We start from the raw sequence: 7,530 nt of genomic DNA on the forward strand, positions 1-7,530 counted from the left end.
TCGAAATGTTTATTGTGTGCAAGTGGGACCCACTTTGTTCTCTCACCATTGCTGTTGTCTCCTTGCCAGGGGCATATACAAGAAAGTATGGGTTGCGCACAACTACCAGGACACGGAAGACACAAACTAGTTCTAACTTTCAACTCATTTAACTTTTATTCAGCTAACTTTCTTGCAAGTACGAACCAACTCACGCAGCAGAAATTTTATTGAGCTAAATACTGAATTTGTTTCAATAGTAGGGGGGGAGGCTCAAGTTGTAGAAAGTATGGTACTTAAAGAAGCCCTGCAATGCGTTACGAGCTCATAATAATAAAAAATTGACTTCACTGTAGCAGTTTATTGCCTCACGAATTGACTACTGCAAAAATTTTAAAATTCGTGAAGTACTAGCGGAGTCAAAGCCTGGCCACACATACCCACTGCAGCGCGACACTCATTTAATGCCGTGCTGAGCGCTTTCTTTCGTCATAAGGAGAGGGCGCAGCTCCGCGTTGGAAAGCCACGTACTGACGGGCTGCAACGGGCGTGCGTGCAGCATTATTTGACGATCGTCAAAATGTGTTGCAAAGCCCCTGTTAAGCTGAGTGGGAATTCTACAACCTAATATATCGTCTACTTCCGTGTATATATTAAAATAATCACAGCATATCCACGAGGTGAATGATGAGTAGGGTGAAGTAGACAGATGGAAGCACGGCAACTGACAGACGCTTTATCCCACTCATCATCATTCACTCCGTGGGTATGCTGCGACATTGTTTTTATTGACATGCAATGCAATGCAACTGGCTACTATGACTATGAGGACACGGGACATACGATTCATGGCGTAAGGGGCTTTGCCACTAAAAGAAATTGAAAGGGAGAAGAGCGGGATGTTTGGACATCTTGACTCCACCCTAGCTGGATCCACCGGTGCACCTCACTTGTCTACAATTTTAGCGCGGCATGTAATGAAAACACATTAATTGGTGTCAGGCTGACCATTTAGTCCTTGGATAAAGGATGACCAGCAGGTAGACATCGTTACGAAGAAATAAAAATGGCAGTATATCCACAGTGAATGATGGGGAGTGGGGCGAAGCATTCGTCCGTCCATTCGTTCTTGCTTCTGTCTGTTCGTGCGTACGTTTGTGTAACCGTCAATGCGACCATCCACCCGTCCGTGCGTGCATCTGCTCGTGCGTCCGTCCCTGCGTTCGTCCATGCATTCGCGCCTGCGTCCGTTCATGCGTCCATCCATGCATCTGTCTGTGTGTCCGTTCGTCCATCTATTCAGCACTCCAAGTACCACCATCTCGCATCTTTTCATCATATATTCTCCATATAGAAGCACCGACATCCAGCGGACATTTCAAGAACTAAACGGGAGGTGGCACATGCACACTTTCTTACGGCTTGTGCTTCGGGTTTACTTCCCACCTTTAACCACCTCGAGTTCATGGTATATACTAGTTCACTGTATTCATGGCTATGCGCTGTATTCGCTGTATTCATGGCTATGCGCTGTATTCATGGCTTTCTAAAACCAAGGAGGTTACACCCAGCGAGTATAACGTAGCAACCCTTTCTTGTCGGATCGTGCTCAATGTACATGCCAATAGCTGCTAATGGGGATCGCAGCGTGCGCGTTACCTAAAGGCCGAATGCTCCTGTCTCTCATTCCCCCTTAGCAGCCATTAACATGTGCATTGAGCACTATCTTTTATTGTTCAACAACGCACAGAAGAAATCTCTCACCGGAACCACCTTGGAGGTCAAAATCGTAAGGACCGCTATTTCGGGTATGTGCCACTGGTGGTTGCGTACTACGAGGGATGCACAAGCCACGCTATAAGGAGCTTCGCTCCTAAAACACGTCACTGCCCTGTGAAAATAAAACAGGACCCTGCAGCAATTTCCTATTCTTGAACGATCTGAGCAGAATATTTGTGCGCCTCGGCAATCGATTACCAGTATGAGCGGAGTTAAGATTTGTCGCATAGATTCAAATGCTCGGTGCTGGCTATATCCAACCTTATAAACAGTGTCTGCATACTCCTATCATACAGACGTCACGTCGAATGACAATTTCAGTGAAGCGCCATCCACTGAAGCTCATTTATCTAGTAGTGTCCAGGGCCGCCACACATCCTCGCTAGCGCAAGCGCTACATATCAGCTAGCATTACCGCTTCTCGTGTTACTCAGATACCCATGTTGTTGTCGGTATTGTTATGCAACAGTAAACCTGCGACTGTTATGCATATGTCTGTGCCCACATTTGTACATATCTTGAGTGTCATTTCGTAACGTTTCTCGCAATAAAAAAAATTACAACACAGCTTCCTCTGTAATTCGCATGGCATCAATACCCAAGGTATGTGGGATCTGCCGTTTTTTTTTAATAGCGAAGCTGTTCTAGCTCGGTATAAATGTCTGTCGTGAGCCAAAAATACCATCCTCATCATGAACCTGAACGCACCCTCCTCATCCCCCAGTAAAAAAAAAACAAAAATCATTAACACCAATTGGGAAATCTGATTGGCCTCAACTGGTCCCACTTGTGACCCGTTATCTAATAGGTTTCAATTGGATGCTCTGAAGTGTCCAATCTGAATGCTAGCCCATTGCCCTTATCTAACTGGTTGTTGAACACAGTGAGAAAAAGTCACTTGGTCCAACTGACCATACCGATTGGCCCCCAATGGAATAGGCTCAAACGAATCGGGACCGTGAACTTCAATGCGAGAGCCCAATCGGAATTAATAGTTCCAAGACAATAAATGCATATTTTTCATTTTGCCACCCTATTAGAATTGTAGATATTCCAAAAGCTTGTGCAATTTCAAGCCAGTCCACATAGGAGGATTGCTATTCTGATCAGAATGTTTGGATATAATTATATATGTCCATGTGATATTTATTTAATAATACTGTCAACCCTCGCTTGAGGGTCATAACAGGGAGGGAGTACAATATGAGTACAAACAGAACACCACTAAGCAATAAACACAGGAAAACAGAATGGGCAGTACTTCAACCATTACCAAAATAAGCATCAATTTCTCTGTCAAAAGTTTGCACATCGGTACTATTAATAACATGTTGGGGTAAAGAATTCCATTGTTCTATAGCGTCCGGGAAAAATGACCACCGAAAGATGTCAGTGCGAGGGCTAAAAGGTTCAATGGGGGCATCATGATTCAATCTAGTGCTACGTTTTTCAGGAAGGTGTATGTACTCGTCTTTAGGTATTTGAATATCCCTTGGATTATACGAAATAATGTTTTAAGTTTTTGTTTCCGTCTTCGAATTTCCAGTGATTCTAAATTGCATGAATTTAGCATATCAGTTACTGAATCCCGCCTTCTATATCTAGAGCACACAAACCGAGCTGCACGCCTCTGAATACATTCTAACTTGGTGACCAAGTGTTTCTGGTGAGGGCTCCAAACCACAGAGGCGTATTCCAGTCTAGGTCTAATATATGTGTGGTATGCAAGCAGCTTTACATGTTTCGGTGTTTTATGCATCTTTGCTCATAGAAAACACAGTTTTTTAAATGACTCAGAACAAACCGATTCAATGTGACGGTGCCAAGTTAGGTTGTTCGTAATTGTCACCCCTAAGTATTTAAAATGGGACGTTTTACTGAGTTTGTTGCTCTCGATGTTGTACTGGAAATTGAGAACATTTTTCTTGTTGGTAATGTGTACATATGTTGTTTTTTTAAAGTTAATTTGCATATCCCATTCGCAACACCACAATTCTAAATCTTCAAGACACTTATTCAACTCGTGTTGATCATCAGTACAGCTTACAGGCATATAAATCAAACAATCATCAGCATAAAGTTTCATCTTAACAGGTGGCTTTACAATAGTACTTATATCATTTATGTAGAACAAAAATATTAAGCCTTTGATCTGATATTTTTATATATAGGACCAATTATAGAGATTGTTATAGGTCCAATTGGTGCTTTATATAGGACAGCTTTGGGTAGGACTATATATGTACACTGAATCGATATCAATTGTTTAATATCCAGTTGAGAGAAATGCACCAGGATTTAGGTTGATCTTGTGATAAATCGAGAGATTCATAGCAAAATGTATAAATGGGAATGAGCTAAGGACCCCTCAAACAAAATATGTTTCTAATGGAAATTCCTCCAATTGATTTCAATTGGACTTTACTGATTGCCAATTGGTTTCAATTGGACCACAGAAATGAGTAAAGCAGTAAAAGAAGATATGAGTAAAGCAGTAAAAGAAGATAGTAGAATCATGTTTGCAACTACAACATTACTCCCGAAACAAAATATTTGTTCTAATATGATATACAATCTGTCATTTATTTCATTTGTTCACTTTACAGTCGGCCACAAAAATTACTCCATTGTTCTTGAGACCCAGCACAACTCACTAGGCTGAAGTTACTGACATGCTGAGTGAGGTTATGTTTATAGTTGAACATAGCATATGTAGAGAAATTTTTCATTATACGGCTGCCTTCAGTAATGCTAAAGCATGCGATCTAACAACATGGTTTCTCAATTTTGATACACCTACAATTAGAACAGATGAGACCTTTAGTTAAGAGCTACACATTACTTAGAATTAGCGAGATTGGTCTGACCAATCAACCTATTTGGTCAAATGATTAGGATTAGGTTTTTATGCTACAAATTGTTTGAGTCAATTGGACCCACCAGCCCAATTAATAAAGCCAACAGGAATTCATTGTTGTTTCTAATCGGTGAATTGGGATCACCTGCTAGTCTAATTGGCCAATCCATTTGGATATTGATTGTGTTACCAATTGGTTATGTTGGCCAGACCCCTTCGAACCTAACAGGATGACGGATTGAACCCATTGAAATTTTCCAGTTGGTGTCCCAAAACACAGTTGCACACTTCTAATTGGTTCCCATTGGAAATGTCTAATCACTTTCAATGGGATCCAATAGAAAATTTCCAATTGGTCAGGGGAAATTTTTTCGACCAGTGGGCCACTTCGCTACCGAACACATGCGCCGATTTCTGTGGTGCAGTGGCTTGTAACAAACCCTGATGGGTTAGACAACGAGTACAGATAGAGAGAAAAAAGCGGAGAGGTAGACAGAAAGAAAGATGTAAAGAAAGAAATACTCTGCGAAAACAAATCTTCATTTTACTATGTGATTAGATAATTCAATGATCATGAAGCTTGCCACATTTGATGCCACACGAGCTGCAAAATCTGTAAATTTTTGCGGCAGCACCTTTGAAGTAGTGATAAAAACGCACACACTGTCATAAAAACACACACAAGAATAACGAATAATCCGTGCAGAGGAAGAAATGGTAAATCATAATTACGTTTTTTTAGCGACAACAAACGGCACAAAAACGATTTACGGTGAAATGTGCACAATTTAAATGTCGAAGGAGAAAGAAAGGTCATTAAAGTCTGCACCAGGAGACGCAATGCACAAATCTTCCTGAAGAAGAATGGGCGAAGGTTAATATTCCCGCAAAATACATGGAAACAGGCCTCGAGCGAAAATCTGCAATGGGAAGTGCAAGAGACCAGACGAGGCCCAATAAGACGCCACTAATCTTAAAAATAAACGCTTGCCCTACGTCTCTCACGGGTATCCGAAACTGCACAGAACGCTCCACATTTTACTTAAAACACTGCTAAGCACCATTTCAGCGACCCAACACGAATACTAAACGCACACATTTTTTCAGCTACTGCTGGCGCTATCGCTCGATGAAAGAATGAAGCAGGCGCGCTTTCTGATCGCCTGAGTCTACAGTAGAGGGCAGCACCACCGCATTTTCAGCAGGACACTTCGGAACGTTCTACGCGTATGCAGAGGCGCACGACATTTAATGTTTTCACCAGAATAAAACAGATATTGTCAGAGATTCACTAAGAGAAATGCTTCCGTTGTTGTAATAAGCTTAATCACATGTGTTAGTTTGGATCGAATGAACGTACAGGATTGAATTTTTGCAAGTACATACGTCAAAACTTGACTTTCTGGTGTGGTCAGACACAGTCCCATACGCCGGCATAACCACTTTCTTGGTCATCGCTCAGGTCTCTCCTCAACTTCCACGCACTAATCTTTCGCCTTTTACTAAAGATTACCGTGGGGAGGGACACTCCAATGAGCCTGTAGGCCAATTTTTGGGAGGCCTTACCCGTTTGGGTGAGGCCTAATTTTCAAGACTAAAGTCAGATTCATGGATAGATGCTCTACCTCTATTCGCTGCCGTTGTCAATAGCAGTTTCGTTCGACGTGTACTGGAAAAGTTCCGCATTTTCCCTCTGCGAAAGGAGCGGCGAGTACTTCCCACCGTTCTTCTGTGAAAGGGTGGCGGTCCGCTCCAGGTGGGACTAGCGCCGCCCTTTCATCGTCGTTTGAAGGAGGTTTTGGCTGGTTCGAGTGGGACGAGACCCGCTGTTCGCATGCGGTGACCCGGCGGACACCAGCATTGGTTTTTCGTCAGTTTTCGCAGGTTTTTGGGGAGATTTTTGTCCCCTTTCTCTCCTTTTTTTTGTCAGGTTAGGCTAGCTTCTAACTGACTTGGTAGCCTCGTGGTAGTTTACCACGATGACTACCAACCTTCTTTCGCAGATTAGGCCGCGGGTGCACTTCGCGCGCGCCCTTAGTGCCTACATTTGCAGGGAGCTTGTAAAGCGTTTCAAGCTCAGTCAGGCTCAGTGAGCTGAGTTGTGTGCAGGATTATGGGATGGGGAAGTTTGAAGTGACATTCGCGAACGACGAGGCGACGGATCGTCGGTGGTTTTCCGACGATCCAGTCCTCGCCATTCGCGATGCGAGGATCAGGTTCCAGTACCGAGGTGTTCGGGTCAAGGTAGTGCGCGTTATTGGCTTCCCGGCGGACGCGGATGTGCGCATCATAGCGCAATTTTTGGGAATGTATGGCGTTGTTTTGGATGTGTCACGAGAGGAATCGGCGTTTCTGCCGGGAGTCTGGAGCAGCATCCTCGTGGTCAGAATGGAGATGCACAAGAGTGTTCTCAACCTCCACCAGGTGAGGGACGTCATCGTACAGTTTGAGTACGAGGGTGTCGCGCGGGTTTGCCGGCGATGCTGCAGAACCGGACACCATTCGGCGAAGTGTACTGTACCACAGTGTGTGCGCTGTTGGGTTTTTGTTCACGACCAGTGCGTGCTGAAATGTAAGCACTGCGGCGGCTATCATGGCCCCTCAAGAGTGCAAGGCGCGGACGAATTCGTTGGCCGCCCCGCCTGTAGCCTCTTCTTCTTCCCAGGAGCAGGTGAGCGGCGTTGCGGAGGACCGGGAGGCTGCTCCAGGGGACGCCGAGGGCTCGACCCAGCCACAGCCGGAGCCCATTAGCGAACAGGCTCCAGGAGGGGAAGAGCAGGAGGCAGGGTTGGAATTAGCTGAGGCACCCACCCTTCCTACTGTCGCCGAACCGTCGCCAGCCTCGCCTGCCGGCGCACCCGGGACCAGCCCTGCTGCCGAGGACCAAGACGAACCCATGAGCTGGACCGACGCTG

The 7,530-nt window shown here is 44.5% G+C and overlaps 1 non-coding gene across 1 annotated transcript; it reads left to right on the forward strand.

The window, feature by feature from the left end:
* Positions 1 to 6,069: 6,069 nt before the first annotated feature.
* Positions 6,070 to 6,195, forward strand: LOC119168791 (U5 spliceosomal RNA). Its single transcript, XR_005109482.2, has one exon. It is a non-coding gene; the product is annotated as a U5 spliceosomal RNA (small nuclear RNA).
* Positions 6,196 to 7,530: the final 1,335 nt, after the last annotated feature.

This window comes from Rhipicephalus microplus, chromosome 3 (genome assembly GCF_043290135.1).
Source record: "Rhipicephalus microplus isolate Deutch F79 chromosome 3, USDA_Rmic, whole genome shotgun sequence".
Taxonomy (NCBI): Eukaryota; Metazoa; Arthropoda; class Arachnida; order Ixodida; family Ixodidae; genus Rhipicephalus; species Rhipicephalus microplus.